We start from the raw sequence: 18,275 nt of genomic DNA, 5'->3' as shown, positions 1-18,275 counted from the left end.
ATATTAGAGATATACTAAACATTAATACAAAAAAGTGTCTTACCGACATATGTTACCACCAAAAAAATATATTTACTTTTTACATAGGACTATCAATAAAAAAGTTAGAAAAATACTGTAGAATCTGGTAAATAAGCGCATATTCGAATATAAGCGCATATCAAAAGTAAGCGCATATCATGCACTTACCATAATATTGTCTCGAAAGTAAGCGCATATCCGATTGCTGGTAAGCTAACAACAGATGCAGCAAAAAGATGTAATTAACGGATTTTACCGTGATAGTTGTTTATCATGAATACAGGTGACAAATGGTCTTACGATAGGTGTTAACAGATATTAACATCTATTGTCTGATTAAGTGGTAATTATGCACTTTGAATAGAAAATGTTCTCAGTCAATGAAAATAAAATGTGAAAGTAGGTAGCCTGATCAATTTCAAGGTCAAAGTTCATTTCAAACTATGCATGTGCTTCAAAGAAGCCTGTAGCCTGAGAAATGTGAAAGTAAAAACTCGGTAAAAATCAAGTTCAAATTTCAATTCAGAACAAAAAAGTATGCATGTGGTCCAAATTTGAAGGCAGTGTAGCTTCAGAAATGTGAAAGTAGGTCATTAGGTCAATCTCAAGGTCAAAGTTCATTTCGGTACAGAAAACTATGCATGTGCATAAAATCTGAAGGCTGTAGTTCAAGAAATGTGAAAGTAAATACTAGGTAAAAATCAAGGTCAAATCTCAATTCAGAACAAAAAACTATGCATGTGGTCCAAATTTGAAGGCTGTAGTTACAGAAGTGTGGAAGTAGGTCACTAGGTCAATCTCAAGATCAAAGTTCATTTCAATATACAAAACTATGCATGTGGTCCAAATTTGAAGGCTGTAGCTTGAGAAATGTGAAAGTAGGTCACTAGGTCAAAATCAAGGTCAAATTTCATTTCAGAACACAAAACGATGCATGGGGCCCAAATTTGAAGCCTGTACCTTCAAAAATGTTAAAGTATGTCACTAGGTCAATGTCAAGGTCAAAGTTTATTTCGGTACAAAAACCTATGCATGTTGTCCAAATTTGAAGGCTCTAGCTACAGAAATGTGAAAGTAGGTCACTAGGTCAAGATCAAGGTCAACTCATGTCAAGGTTCATCTAGCCATTCAAAACTATACATGTGGTCCAAATTTGAATGTTGTAGGTTATGGACAAGAAGATTTTTAAAGTTTTTTCCCTAGATATAAGTCTATATAAACTATGTGAGCCCCGGGGCGGGGCCTTATTTGACCCTAGGGGGATGATGCTACATTACAAATATCAAAGCCCTAGGCTTTGTGGTTTTGGACAAGAAGGGTTTCAAAGTTTTTCCCTATATAAGTCTTTATAAACCATGTGACCCCCGGGGTGGGGCCATATTTGACCATAGGGGAATGTTTGAACAATCTTAGTAGTGGACCACTAGATGATGTCACATACAAAATATCAAATTCCTAGGCCCTGTGGTTTTTGGACAAGAAGATTTTCAAAGTTTTTCCCTATATAAGTCTATATAAACCATGTGACCCCCGGGACGGGCCCAAATTTGACCCTAAGGAAATAATTTGGACAATCTTGGTACAGGATCGCTAGATGATGCTTAGTAACATACCAAATATCAAAGCCCTAGGCCCTGTGGTTTTGGACAAGAAGATTTTCAAAGTTTTTCCCTATATAAATCTATGTAAATTATAAAAATAAACAAAGGGCCATGACTCACTCAAATATTGTTGAACCAGTCTGATTTTCTAGGGGACACAACTAGGGTACCAATACATCATCCTGACAAAGTTTGGTCAAAATCCCCCCAGTAGTTTCTGAGGAGATGCGATAACGAGAAATTGTTAACGGACGGAAGGACGACGGGCGCAGAGTGATTTGAATAGCCCAACATCTGATGATGGTGGGCTAAAAACAGAATAATTTGTCCAGTCTTTGTAAAAGGTAACCCAAAAAACATTTGTGCAAAACTGTTTTAGATTGGACTTGCTGTTTCTGACAACATTTTTGAAGTTTCCAATATGTAAATATAGGGAAAATGTGACAACTCCCCCTGGCAGCCATGTTTTAAGACAAATCAAAATAATTTGAACTATCTTGATAGATAGACAGTCAAACAAGAACAACTTGTGTGAAACTATTTTAAAATCAGGCCAGCAATTTCACACAAGCAGATTTTTAGTTTCCATTATAAACATATAGGGAAAGTGACCATGCCCTCTGGTGGCTATGTTTTTAAATGAATCAGAACAATCTTGGTATTGGGTCAAACAGACCATTTGTGCAAAATTATTCTAAAATCAAGCTAGCAGTTTCACACAAGAAGACTTTTAAACTTTCCACTATATAAATATCAGGAAAAAAGACCAAGCCCCCTGCTGGCCATGTTTTTTGACAAATCGGAATAATTTAAACAACCTTGGTAGAATGTTACATAAGGACCATTTGTGTGAAATCATTTCAAAATCAGACCAGCTGTTTAGGAGATGTCGTTTGAAATTTTTTTTATTTTTATCTCTGGCGGCCCCTTTGTGCAACCAAGCAGAACCATTTGAATAACTTTGGTAGTGGACCACTCAAGAAACATCCAGGCCAAGTTTCAACAAAATCCATTCTTAGGTTATGGACGGAATGTTGTTTAAAGAAATTGTTGATGGACAGGCGCATTCACGAACGCACACAGCATTATTACAATAGCTCACCATGAGCATTTGGTGCTCAGGTGAGCTAAAAAATGGGTCAATTACTTCAACCCCAGATTTTTTTGCTATAGATAAAGGTTTAAATGTAAACACAAGGTCTGGAGTGTGCATGTAAATCAAGGACATAAATTCAAGTCTTTGTAACACACTGAAACACCTATTTAGTATAACGAGTTGTACTACTATTTAAAGACCTATCCTGGCAAAACGTGTAGAGCAGAGAATATTTTTTTAATTATCCTTGCGTGTTCTTTAATATTGACATAAAATGAAAACAAACTTCTTAAGTACCGGTCACCATGCTAACTTTTGCATTTTGTCAATCTGGCATTAAACTTAAAAATTATCTAAATGGCGAAAATATTTTTTTATGCAGGTTACCAAAAATCATAAAAGTATTCATGTACTTTTTAATAGAGATACAAATAATAATCTTCAGACATCCTTGTAGTACGACGTAACGTTATCCACTTAATTTTAATTTCAGCCGCAAGGGTTGTCATTGCATAAAATTTGGAATTATCTCTTCTTTCAGCAAAAATATAAATTTTTTCATCAATAAAATAAAAATGATGTCAACATTGTAGGACTCATGTCCCATAAGCTTATATTGCTTGATATGATAATAAATAAAGTCCACAACAGGGAGTTAACTATAGACAAGAGATCACAGAGTGATCTTGGCGCCCACCATTGAGCCATTTTTGATTGTTCCAAATTTCAAGACTAGCTCAAGGTCAAATTTCATTTCAGTACACATCACTGTGAATGTGGCCCATGTGGTCCATGCATGTGGTCCAAATTTGAAAGCTGTAGCTTGAGAAATGTGAAAGTATGTCACAAGATCAATTTCAAGGTCAAAGTTCATTTCGGTATACAAAACTATGCATGTGCTTCAAATTTGAAGCCTGTAGCTTTAGAAATGTGAAAATAAGTCACTAGATCAATCTCAAGATCAAAATTCATTTCGGTACACAAAACTATGCATGTGGTCCAAATTTGAAGGCTGTAGCTTGAGAAATGTGAAAGTAGGTCACTAGGTCAAAATCAAGGTCAAATTTCATTTCGGAACACAAAACTACGCATGTGGTCCAAATTTGAAGCCTGTACCTTCAAAAATGTGAAAGTAGGTCACTAGGTCAATGGCAAGGTCAAAGTGTTTTTCAGTACACAAAACTACAGTAAAACCTGCTATAGTGGTCACCTCTATTAAGCAGCCAACCTGTCTTAAGCAGCCAGTGTCTCATATCCCAAAATGGTCATTCATTCTATAGATTACCTGCATTAAGCAGCCACCTGCTGTAAGCAGCCTCTTCTTCCCACTCCCTTGGCTGGCTGCTTAAGACAGGTTTTACTGTATGCATGTGGTCCAAATTTGAAGGTTGTAGCTTGAGAAATGTGAAAGTAGGTCACTAGGTCAATGTCAAGGTCAACGTTTTTTACGGTACACAAAACTATGCATGTGGTCCAAATTTGAAGGTCAACTCATGTCAATGTTCATCTTGCCACTCAAAACTATACATGTGGTCCAAATTTGAATGTTGTAGGTTATTGACAAGATTTTAAAAGTTTTTCCCTATATAAATCTATGTAAATTATAAAAATAAACAAAGGGCCATAACTCACTCAATGCATGTGGTCCAAATTTGAAGCCTGTACCTTCAAAAATGTGAAAATAGGTCACTAGGTCAATGTCAAGGTTTTTTCCAGTGCACAAAACTATGCATGTGGTCCAAATTTGAAGGCTGTAGCTACAGAAATGTGAAAGTAGGTCACTAGGTCAAAATCAAGGTCAACTCATGTCAATGTTCATCTTGCCACTCAAAACTATACATGTGGTCCAAATTTGAATGTTGTAGGTTATTGACAAGATTTTAAAAGTTTTTCCCTATATAAATCTATGTAAATTATAAAAATAAACAAAGGGCCATAACTCACTCAATGCATGTGGTCCAAATTTGAAGCCTGTACCTTCAAAAATGTGAAAATAGGTCACTAGGTCAATGTCAAAGTTTTTTCCAGTGCACAAAACTATGCATGTGGTCCAAATTTGAAGGCTGTAGCTACAGAAATGTGAAAGTAGGTCACTAGGTCAAAATCAAGATCAGCTCATGTCAATGTTCATCTTGCCACTCAAAACTATACATGTGGTCCAAATTTGAATGTTGTAGGTTATTGACAAGATTTTAAAAGTTTTTCCCTATATAAATCTATGTAAATTATAAAAATAAACAAAGGGCCATAACTCACTCAATAATTGTTGAACCAGTCTGATTTTCAGGGGGACACAACTAGAGTACCAATACATCATTCTGACAAAGTTTGGTCAAAATCCCCCCAGTAGTTTCTGAGGAGATGCGATAACGAGAAATTGTTAACGGACGGACCACCGATGCAGAGTGATTTGAATAGCCCACCATCTGATGATGGTGGGCTAAAAATATAATTAGACATGAAAGTGTCGATAATACATGCATTGATGATGTATACCAATTTTCATTTTTATAGGATGAGACTGTAGGACTTGAGTACATAATGTTATGAAGTAGTTATAATATTTCAATGTCAAGAAAAGGGCCATAAATGAAAAGAAATCTGACACGATAGTCCCAATAACATGTATATGTCTACTTTATCTTGTTGATGTATGCCTAGTTTCTTTTCAGTCCGATTGGAACTGTAGGAGGAGTGGAGTACAAAAGGAAGTATGACAAACAGACAGACTGATGGACATTTCAATCACTCTATGCCTCTTGGGTCTTCAACACCAGCCTGACCAGGGGCATAAAACATCTAGCACAGAAAATGGTATGTATTATCCTACAATTATAAAGGGGCCCAAGTGCACCAATCGAAAACAAGAGGGCTATGATGGCCCTATACATCGCTCACCTGATCTAGCCTACTGACCTAGTTTTTGACCCTGCATGACAAAGAGTTGAACTTGACCTAAAGATCATTAACAAACATTCTGACTAAATTTCGTAAAGATTTGGTTACAACTGTGGCCTCTAGAGTGTTCACAAGCTTTTCCTTTGATTTGACCAGTGACCTAGTTTTTGACCCCATATGACCCAGATTCGAACTAGACCTATAGATTATCAAAACAAACATTCTGACTAATTCCCAAGAGTTTCAAACTTAAATTGTGGTCTCTAGTGTTCACAAGCTTTTCCTTTGATCTGGCCTAGTGACCTAGTTTTTGACCCCACATGACCCAGATTCATACTTGACCTAGAAATGATGAAGACAAACATTCTGACCCAGTTTCATAAAGATTGAGTCATTAAATGTGGCCTCTAAAGTGTTCCATTGATCTGTCCTACTGACCTAGTTTTTGACCCCACATGACCCAGTTTCGATCTTGACCTAGAAATCATCAAGACAAACATTCTGACCAAGTTTCATAAAGATTGGGTCAAAAATGTGGTCTCTAGAGTGTTCACAAGGCAAATGTTGACGGACGACGCATGTCGACGGACGCCAGACAATGACCGGTCTCAATAGCTCACCTTGAGCACTTTGTGCTCTGGTGAGCTAAAAAACTATATAATTTTGAAGAATCAAGGGTCAAACTCGACTGAAAATCATCAAATCAGAAAATGCCAACGATATGCACAACTTGACTCTTGTGAAGTTTGGTGTAAATCTATCCAGTGGTGACGGACAGTACTAAATCAATACAGTCAAATACTGTTACCTCGATATCGGTTATCACGATTCTCTGGTTAGCAAGATGTGTTTTGGTCGATCCCAACTTTTCTCTATATATTTTATCGGCATTATTTATCATTATCTCGATATCATTAGTACGATATTTTGTTTAGCTCGATGTGATTTTTCAGTCCCGTCAACTTATCTGTACTGTTTTTACACCTGGTTTCATCGGTATCACAGCTTGTCAAATAATATCCATGTTACTTGTAACCTGTGAAAATCAACCTATTGTTGTTCGGTGATGTATTAATTATAATCAGGTTAGTTTGTGTGTTTGTTTTGTTTGTTATTTAGTCTTTATTCCAATTTAAATGTTAGCAAGTTTGCGTTTAATATTCAAAAGCGTGCAAGTGGGCAAGCTGTTTTAATTTATACGGAGTATTTTTCTGTTTGACGGAGTAAAAATCTGCCATTTTTGATTGAGTAACAATGTACGTATTTAACTGGCAAATTTTCGTTATTGAAACACATTCAAAATTACTCAACCAGGATCATTACCGCTGCATTCAGACTTTTTTAGGGAAGGACCCGGTAACCAACCCGGTGGGATACCTAGCAACTCTACCGAGCATGCTGTTTATGGGGAAGGACCGGGTAAAAATTTAAAGTTGTATGTATATACTGTTGAATTAAGATGTTTTAATTGTCAATAAAATTCATATCGTATTTACGTTTTATATTATTTCTTTCCGCTTTCAAACCCTCTAAAAGAAGCATGGTATGTAATGACAATATAGACGTCCTATACAGATACAACAAAGTCCTAGATAGACTATCGTTACGTCGAACTTCTGATATGTTGATGCAATTTTTGCAGTCCCTTGAATATCGAGGTAAATGTATTTGACTATATAAATTATTTGGAAGACAGCCTTATAATGATGCTACAGACCAAGTTTGATGAAGATCTATCAAGCAGTTCAACAGAAATTGTTTAAAGTTTTTTTTTCTATTTTCAGTTCTAGAACATGCCCCTACTTGCACTAAATTGAGGGAGGACTTTATAATGATGCTAAAGACCAAGTTTGATGAAGATTCATGGGAAGTTGTTTAAGGGTTTTCCTATTTTTAGTTCTAGCAGCCACTAAAAGGGGCAGAGTGTTTGAATGAATTTAAGAGGACCTTGCGAGGATGCTACAGACCATGTTTGGCATAATTCTGAGCAGTAGTTTCAAAGCAGCTGTTAAAATGTTGATGATGGTCACCTGACCATTGCCTTTACTAATAGCAACCCCAAACTGTTGGTTCTGGTGACAGAGTGGAAGTGCATCAAAATCCTAGTAAGAAGGGGACATAAATCATGATACATTGGTTAAGAGTTATGGCCCTTAGGTCATATGATAAGGGTGATGATGAAGAATAACTATTCGTAGTTTGAAGCAAATCAATCATGTAATAACAGATAAAGTGCATAAAAAACTTTTTACCAAGCTGTAGACGCAGATGCCTAGGAGAGTAGGATTAATCTCCATATACTTTGTGGTTGAGCTAAAAAATAAATTCAACAGTCTAAGTGTATGAAATGTATAAAATCAGTTAGATTTTCTTTCCCTTCATATATATATCATATATATATATATACATGTAGCCCTATTTAAGTATCAGATATCAGACTTGAATAAATTACATATTATTTACTTGTTCCATGGGCAAGATAGTAGATAGTGTTCATACTGCTATTGATCTTTATTCATAACTTACAGCAAGCCTACAGTAAAACCTGTATGCATTACTTACAGCAAACCTACAGGGAAACATGTATGCATAACTTACAGCAAACCTACAGCGAAACCTGTATGTATAACCTACAGTGAAACCTGTATGCATAACTTACAGCAAAACCTGTATGCATTCCCTACAGCAAAACCTGTATGCATTCCCTACAGTGAAACCTGTATGTATAACCTACAGTGAAACCTGTATGCATAACTTACAGCAATCCTATAGTGAAATCACTATGCATAACCTACTGTGAAACCTGTATGCATAACTTACAGCAAACCTACAGCGAAACCTGAATGTATAACCTACAGTGAAACCTGTATGCATAACTTACAGCAAAACCTGTATGCATTCCCTACAGCGAAACCTGTATGCATTCCCTACAGCGAAACCTGTATGCATACCCTACAGTGAAACCTGTATGCATTCCCTACAGCGAAACCTGTATGTATAACCTACAGCAAAACCTGTATGTATTATAGGATTCTTTCACTGGTTGTAGGTGCAGATGGGAATTTCCGGTCTCGAGGGTAAACTGTTTAGGTGGTTACGAGGCTCCAGCCGAGTGACCGCGTAAAGTTACCCGAGAGCCGGATATTCCAATCTGCACCTACAGCCAGTGATAGAATCTTTTTCTTGCATATCATATTCAACAAAGAAGAGTAAAAAATAAATTCAAACAAATGATTTTCTTATAGCACTTTTTTTTCTTATAGTAGCATATTAACAAAGCGCGGGAACTTTACGTCCATAAACAGGAAGTACGTCATGACGTTACAGAGACGAAAACAACGTAAGAGTTCCGGTTTTGTTTTATCATCTGCACTGAAACGTTATGTTATTTCCTTAAAATAACGTTTTTTGAATCAAGAAATATGTGATAAGGAACAAAGAGGAACTATCAAGGTATTTAATTTTTATCCCGTTTTACGAAAAACATTATTATTACTACACACATCTTCTGTACATATGTAGTTCATTATACGTCATTTACAGCACGAGAGTCATTTTACACCTCGGGGTGTAAGATGGAGTTTTCCAGCACCGGTAAAATCACCAGAAATCCCCGTCTGGTATGCAAGAAAACCTACAGCAAAACCTGTATGCATACCCTACAGTAAAACTTGTTTGCATAACATGCAGTGAAACAATTAAACGCTCATATCTCAAGGGGCTGAACAAAATACTCTTGTTAAGAGTTTTGAGCAAGCCAGACAAAAATATATGGAAGATAGCCGAGGACCAAACTGAATTGATCATTTATCCTGAAAGCTCTAGCCATAAATGCTCAAGTTTCACTATAATCCTTCCCCACACCGCTAACATTTTACCATCATGGCAACAATGGGCATTTCTTGCTAGCATCTATTGCTGTATCAATGAAAAAAACACAAGTAACAATTTCTTTACATGATCATAAATCTGGTATAATAATAATAATAACTAGAAAATGCTTTTGTAAAAAAGCGCATGTCTCCCCCAATGCAAAGTCCTATAGGCAAGAAGTCAATAGGGGTCAGGAGCAAAAGTCAAAGAGACACTGATGGTTGGCTGCAATAGGGATCATCTACTTGGCATGTCCAGTCATCCCGCTAAATTTCAACACTCTTGGCCTAGTGGTTCTCAAGTCACTGTTCAGGCTCCTGTGACCTTGACCTTTGATCAAGTGACCTCAAAATAAATAGGGGTCATCTACTCTGCATGTCCAATCATCCTATTAAGTTTCAACATTGTAGGTCAAGTGGTTCTCAAGTTATTTCCAAAAAATGATTTTACATGAACAGGCCACTGTGACCTTGACCTTTAATAGACTGACCCCAAAATCAATAGGGGTCATCTACTCTGCATGTTCAATCATCCTATGAAGTTTCAACATTCTGGGTCAAGTTTTGTTTGTTTGTTTGTTTTGGGTTTAACGCCGTTTTTCAACAGTATTTCAGTCATGTAACGGCGGGCAGTTAACCTAACCAGTCTTCCTGGATTCTGTACCAGTACAAACCTGTTCTCCGCAAGTAACTGCCAACTTCCCCACATGAATCAGAGGTGGAGGACTAATGATTTCAGACACAATGTCGTTTATCAAATAGTCACGGAGAACATACACCCCGCCCGAGGATCGAACTCACGACCCCGCGATCCGTAGACCAACGCTCTTACCTACTGAGCTAAGCGGGCGGGTTTCTGGGTCAAGTGGTTCTCAAGTTATTGATCAAAGCTGGTTATCAATGTTCAGGCCTCTGTGACCTTGACCTTTAACGGAGTGACCCCAAAAACAATAGGGGTCATTTACTCTGCACGAACAATCATCCTATGAAGTTTCAACATTCTGGATCGAGAGGTTCTCAAGTTATTGATTGGAAATGGTTTTCCATGTTCAGGCCCCTGTGGCCTTGACCTTTAACAGAGTGACCCTAAAATCGTTAGGGGTCATCTACTCTGCATGACCAATCATCCTATGAAGTTTCATCATTCTGGGTCAAGTGGTTCTCAAGTTACTGACCGGAAATGGTTTTCAATGTTCAGGCCCCTGTGACCTTGACCTTTCACAGAGTGACCCCAAAATCGTTAGGGGTCATCTACTCTGCATGAGCAATCATCCAATTAAGTTTCAACATTCTGGGTCAAGTGGTTCTCAAGTTACTGACCAGAAATTGTTTTCAATGTTCAGGCCCCTGTGACCTTGACCTTTAATGGAGTGACCCCAAAATCGATAGGGGTCATCTACTTTGCATGTACAATCATCCTATGAAGTTTCAACATTCTGGGTCAAGTGGTTCTCTAGTTATTGATCGAAATGGTTTTCCATGTTCAGGCCCCTGTGACCTTGACCTTTGACGGAGTGACCCCAAAATCAATAGGGGTCATCTACTCTTCATGACCAATCACCTTATGAAGTTTCAACATTCTGGGTCAAGTGGTTCTCTAATTATTGATCGGAAATTATTTTCAATGTTCAGGCCCCTGTGACCTTGACCTTTGACGGAGTGACCTCAAAATCAATAGGGGTCATCTACTCTTCATGGCCAATCATCCTATGAAGTTTCAACATTCTGGGTCAAGTGGTTCTCTAGTTATTGATCGGAAATGGTTTTCAATGTTCAGGCCCCTGTGACCTTGACCTTTGACGGAGTAAACCCAAAATCAATAGGGGTCATCTACTCTTCATGGCCAATCATCCTATGAAGTTTCAACATTCTGGGTCAAGTGGTTCTCTAGTTATTGATCGGAAATGGTTTTCAATGTTCAGGCCCCTGTGACCTTGACCTTTAACGGAGTGACCCCAAAAACAATAGGGGTCGTCTACTACAGCAGCCCTACAACCCTATGAAGTTTGAAGGTTCTAGGTCAAATGGTTCTCCAGTTATTGCTCGGAAATGAAGTGTGACGTACGGACGGACGGACAGGGCAAAAACAATATGTCTCCTGGGGGAGACATAATCATGCCGTAGTGTGATAATAATTCCCAAGGCTTTATACTGAAAGTTAGTTACAGTAATTTTGTCATACTAAATTCTTAACAGACCATGCATTATTCACAGGCAAGCACATCAAGACTAGACAGATCAAGTTTTTCTGTAATGCCCAAGCCCAACACAGCCTTTTCACGGTATGTCACAGACACATAAGAAATTATTTCCAAGCAGGAATGGTTAGCTCATTGTCATACGTTTGATTTAAAACAAAAAAAAGTTAATTATCGTCAATAGATCAATAGATGTGTTTTCACTATTCCTAAAATGGCTTACGATGCAGAAAATGTCTCAAGAGTAACATGTCTGGCAATAGCTTGAAGAAACAGGATAAATGACTTGTCCTGTTGCTGTTTTACAGAACTCCTGTAAAAGAATATATACTCACAATGTTTTTTATTATTTTATATATACTAACAAAGTAAGAAACGGGCATCATTTACTGACAAACAAAACTGGATGGCTTTGAACAACTGAATTACATGTATTTATCAAATATGCATTTGTATTGCGAGGTACCAGGCTTTCTCCAGGCATGCTTGATCTTCACCAATGGCAACAAATTAGCACAACTGTCGCGTAAGTCTCAACACTGCCTTGAATCAGAATTTATGTCCAAATTTATCCCAACTAAATGAACATTCAATTGGAAGCAAATGATTGACATCGAGTAGTGACCTTATCAAGGTGCAACTGGAAAATCATGAGATTTTCCCACTATCTCAAGATGAGCAGAAAATTCAGTTATATCCTTCAAGTGTTTTTGAAGATATGGCCTGCACACAAAACTAGATGCCCACGGGCAACATGTCGAGTCCACCAGCTGTCAAAAGGACTAAAAGTTGCACATGACACCCTGTCTAATTGAGGCAAACATTTATGCCAAATAAAAAATGATAGCAAAAAGTTACAATATAAGTTATTTATAGTAACAACTAGAACTGTCACAGGAGTGACTCATACCCCCACCATACGGTCTTGTCACAGAAGAATGGAAACCATAAGGAATCTTAAAAATACTTTGGAGTACTTCATCCTGGGCTTCCACATATAAGTAATACTAGTATAATACTAGTATAGTAATACAAGTAAATATATTAAATCTCTAATATTAGAGATACACTAAAAGTGAATACAAAAAAAGGGTCTTACCGACCCATGTTACCACAGAAAAATGTTTTTACTTTCTCCATAGGACTTATAATAAAAAAGTTAGAAAAATACCTAAAATACTGAAAATCTAACAAGAGGGCCATGATGGCCCTATATCGCTCACCTGTTATCATTGCATCTGAGGACAAGAAGGTCCTCAGTAAAAATATCTAAGTCCAAAGGACAGTAACAACAAAGGGAAAAAATTTAACCAAAAAGAAAAAAAATTCTTACAAGGTACAGGTATGTCAAAATACACCTAAAAATTGGAGGTACCATCCACGCTGTACCACAGAAAAGTGGTCTCGGATGATTGTTCGTGCAGAGTAAATGACCCCTAAATATAAGCTATCTATAGTAACGTAAAAGGAAAGTAATTAAAAAATTTTTTTTATTGTAAGTGAACAAAAGAAGGATCTGCCATATAAATCTGTTGACATAAATGAAATTTCAGATCAGTATCTTCATTAGTTACGGAGATATACCCATTTTAATTTGAAATAAAGGGAGGTAATTTGACATAAAATCAGTCCATAGTTATCTACCCTGATTGGCTCAGTCGGACTAATGACATTAAAGAAATTTCAAATAAGTCCTATAAGTACTTACTGACATAAATCCATTTTGATTACAACCATGGGAGGTAATCAGATATAAAATAACTCTGAACCTACGCTTGGATCTGATTTGTCATGAAATCCAAGAATTATTGTTGTTGAATTTATTTTGGAAGTTTGTATCAAATAAAACCATAAATGAAGTCTCTATATGGCTGCAAAAGCCAAAATAGCCAATTTTGGACCTTTAAGGGGCCATAACTCTGGAACCCATGAGGAAATCTGGCCAGTTCAAGAAAAGAACCAAGACCTTGTGGTGATACAAGTTGTGTGCAAGTTTGGTTAAAATCAAATCATAAATGAAGCTGCTATTGTGCAGACAAGGTCAAAATAGCTAATTCTTGCCCTTTCAGGGGCCATAACTCCGGAAACCATAAAGGAATCTCGCCAGTTCAAGAAAGGAACCAAGATCTTGTGGTGATACAAGTTGTGTGCAAGTTTGGTTAAAATCAAATCATAAATGAAGCTGCTATTGTGCAGACAAGGTCAAAACAGCTAATTCTGGCCCTTTCAGGGGCCATAACTCTAGAACCCATAAAGAAATCTGGCCAGTTCAAGAAAGGAACCGAGATCTTATGGTGATACAAGTTGTGTGCCAGTTTGGTTAAAATCAAATCATAAATAAAGCTGCTATTGTGCAGACAAGGTCAAAATAGCTTATTTTGGCCCTTTCAGGGGCCATAACTCTGGAACCCATAATGGGATCTGGCCAGTTCAAGAAAGGAACCGAGATCTTATGGTGATACAAATTGTGTGCAAGTTTGGTTAAAATAAAATCATAAATGAAACCACTATCGTGCAGACAAGAAATTGTTGACAGACGGACTGACGCACACACGGACGGACTGACGACGGACGCACGTGATCACAAAAGCTCACCTTGTCACTGTGACAGGTGAGCTAAAAATAGGATTTCTAAAAATAGACTAATTCCTGGAATTTAAGGGGAAGAAACTCAGTACAAAAGTTAAAAAAAGGTTACTTCCCTTTGGCTCTAAGCCAATCAGAATGAGATATAGTGAAAATACATCAAAATTAACCTTAAATTCTAGGTAAAAGGGGAAACAATTCAAGAAAAATTAGTGTCAGAGTTATGCACCTTGTGTCACATGATGTGGGTGATGAGGTGGAACATCTACTTTAAGTCTGGATCAAATCCATTCAGTAGTAACTGAGATATAGTGAAAATACATCAAAATTTACCTTAAATTCTAAGTAAAAAGGGGCATAATTCACGAAAAATTGGTGTCAGAGTTATGCACCTTGTGTCACATGATGTGGGTGATGAGGTGGAATTTTAAGTTTGAATCAAATCCATTTTGTAATAATTGAGATATAGTGAAAATACATCAAAATCAACCTTAAATTTAAAGTAAAAGGGGACATAATTCATAAAAAAATTATGTCTGAGTTAAGCACCTTATGTCACATCATTTGGGTGATGAGGTGGAACAACTATTTTAAGTTTGAATCAAATCCATTTAGTAATAACTGAGATATAGTGAAAGTACAACAAAATTAACCTTAAATTCTAAGTAAAAGGGGACATAATTCATGAAAACTTGGTGTCAAGAGTTATGCACCTTGTGTCACATGATGTGGGTGATAAGGTGGAACATGTATTTTAAGTTTGAATCAAATCCATTTGATAATAACTGAGATAATAGATTTCGGGACGCGACGGGACGCGACAAAACTGCCTCCTATATACCCCCCTCAAACATGTTTGGTGGGGGTATAATAAAGGGAAGTAAATCTTTTAAAAAATCAAAGTCCGCACAAAAATCCTTACCAGTAGAGATAGGTCAAAATTGGATGTACCATGCATATTTTACTACAGAAAAGTGGTCTTGATTTTTCCCCAAGACCAGTAATAAAAAAGTTACAGTATAAGCTATTTATAGTAATAACAAAGGGAAGTAATTCTAGGTTCTTGCACATGACACTCTGTCTCATGATGGTGAACAATTGTGCCAAGGTACATCAAAATTCCTCTATGCATGAAAAAGAAATGCTCCGGACAAAGTCATTCTTGTATCTGACCTTTGACCCATAAATGTGACCTTGACCGTAGATCCTTGTTCTTGCGCATGACACTCCGTCACATGGTTGTGAACACTTGTGACAAGTTACATCAAAATCCCTCCATGCATGCAGAAGAAATGCTCCAGACAGTCATTATTGAATTTAACCTTCGACCTCCAAGTGTGACCTTGACCTCTGAGATAGGAACCTGCGGTTTGCGTATGACACTCCGTCTCAACGAGGTTAACATTCATGCCAAATATAAACGAGATTGCTCTATGCATGTCCAAGTTATGGTTCGGATGCACATGCACTGAACAGCCATTTGGACAACTGTCTTCGCTGCTGCAAGGGGGCTCGACAAAAATCAATTGCCCCAACATTTAGCTGTGACCTTGACACTGCCCAGTTCTGAAAGGATCTAAATGTCTTGAGACGAGATGAACATTCCACCCATGTTTCATCAATAAGGGGTTAACAAGAAATACTCGACATAAAATTAAGACCGACTGATGTGATACCTCTTGCTGCAGATCAAAATTGGAAATTTACCAAGCAGTTTTGTTGGTATTGGCTTAATTTTCACACTTTTCAATCATTGAGTAGGGGTGAACAATCTGAAGAAATTCTGAATGCAACAATGCCAACTATGTAATTCTTACAAGCCGCTTCTATGAATATGCACCACATGTTCATATAGCTTACTTTTACAGAGCCAGTAAAGTGATCGCTAACAAACACACAAACAAGAGGACCATGATGGTCCTGAATCGCTCACCTGACCCAATTTACATGAAGATCCATTGAAAAATATGGCTTCTGGAGAGGTCACAAGGTTTTTCTTTTATTTGACCTAATGACCTAGTTTTTGAAGGCACATGACCCAGTTGAACCTGACCTAGATATTATCAAGGTGAACATTCTCACCAATTTTCATGAAGATCTCATGAAGAGTATGGCCTCTAGAGAGGTCACAAGGTTTTTCTATTTTTATACCTACTGACCTAGTTTTGTCCACACGTGACCCAGTTTCAAATTTTATCTAGATATCATCAAGGTGAACATTCAGACAAATTTTCATGAAGATCCATTGAAAAATATGGCCTCTAAAGTGGTCAAAAGGTTTTTCTATTTTTAGACCTACTGACCTAGTTTTTGACCGCAGTTGACCCAGTTTCGAACTTTACCTAGATATCATCGAGATGAATACTAAGACCAACTTTCATACAGATCCCATGAAAAATATGGCCTCTAGAGAGGTCACAAGGTTTTTTTATTATTTGACCTACTGACCTAGTTTATGATTACACATGACCCAGTTTCGAACTTGACCTAGATATCATCAAGATGAACATTCTGACCAATTTTCATGAAGATTCATTGAAAAATATGGCCTCTAGAGAGGTCACAAGGTTTTTCTATTTTTAGACCTACTGACCTAGTTTTTGACTGTAGTTGACCCAGTTTCGAACTTGACCTAGATATCATCAAGATGAACATTCAGACCAACATTCATACAGATCCCATGAAAAATATGGCCTCTAGAGAGGTCACAAGGTTTTTCTATTATTTGACCTACTGACCTAGTTTTTGACAGCACGTGACCCACTTTCAAACCTGACCTAGATATCATCAAGGTGAACATTCTGACCAATTTTAATGAAGATCCATTGAAAAGTACGGCCTCTAGAGAGGTCACAAGGTTTTTCTATTTTTAGACCTACTGACCTAGTTTTTGACCGCAGTTGACCCAGTTTCAAACTTGACCTAGATATCATCAAGATGAACATTCAAACCAACTTTCATACAGATCCCATGAAAAATATGGCCTCTAGAGAGGTCACAAGGTTTTTCTATTATTTGACCTACTGACCTAGTTTTTGACCGCAGTTGACCCAGATTCGAAACTGACCTAGATATCATCAAGATGAATATTCAGACCAACTTCCATACAGATCCCATGAAAAATATGGCCTCTAGAGAGGTCACAAGGTTTTTCTATTATTTGACCTACTGACCTAGTTTTTGACATCACGTGACCCAGTTTCGAACCTGACCTAGATATCATCAAGGTGAACATTCTGACCAATTTTCATGAAGATCTTGTGAAATATATGGCCTCTAGAGAGGTCACAAGGTTTTTCTATTTTTAGACCTACTGACCTAGTTTTTGATGGCACATGACCCATTTTCGAACTTGACCTAGATATCATCAAGGTGAACATTCTGACCAACTTTCATAAAGATCCCATGAAAATTGTGACCTTTAGAGTGGTCACAAGCAAAAGTTTACGCACGGACGGACGGACGCCGCACGATCACAAAAGCTCACCTTGTCACTTTGTGACAGGTGAGCTAAAACAAGAGGGCCAAGATGGCCCTAGGTCGCTCACCTAAAAAACACTCCATAACAGTGTAAAACATGTTTGACCTAGTGATTTCATGGAAACAAATATTCTGACCAATTTTCATTAAGATTGGACCAAAAAATTGGTCTCTTGCGATAAAACAAGCATTTTCTTAGATATGACCTAGTTTTTGACCCTAGATGACCCATGTTCAAACTTGACCTAGATTTTATCAAGGCAATCATTCTGACCAAAATTCATGAAGATCAACTGAAAAATATAGCCTCTATCACATACAGAAGTTTTTTCTTTGATTTGACCAAGTGACCTAGTTTTTGACCTCAGATGACCCATATTCAAATTCGACCTAGTTTTCATTAAGGCAATCAACCTGACCATATTTCATAAATATTAACTGAAAAAAACAGTCTCTATCGCATACACAAGATTTTTCTATAATTTGACCTAGTGACCTAGTTTTTTACCTCAGATAACCCATA

The sequence above is a fragment of the Mercenaria mercenaria genome, chromosome 2, assembly GCF_021730395.1.
Source record: "Mercenaria mercenaria strain notata chromosome 2, MADL_Memer_1, whole genome shotgun sequence".
Taxonomy (NCBI): Eukaryota; Metazoa; Mollusca; class Bivalvia; order Venerida; family Veneridae; genus Mercenaria; species Mercenaria mercenaria.
The sequence above is the reverse complement of the archived record's forward strand: the minus strand, read 5'-3'. Positions refer to the sequence as shown.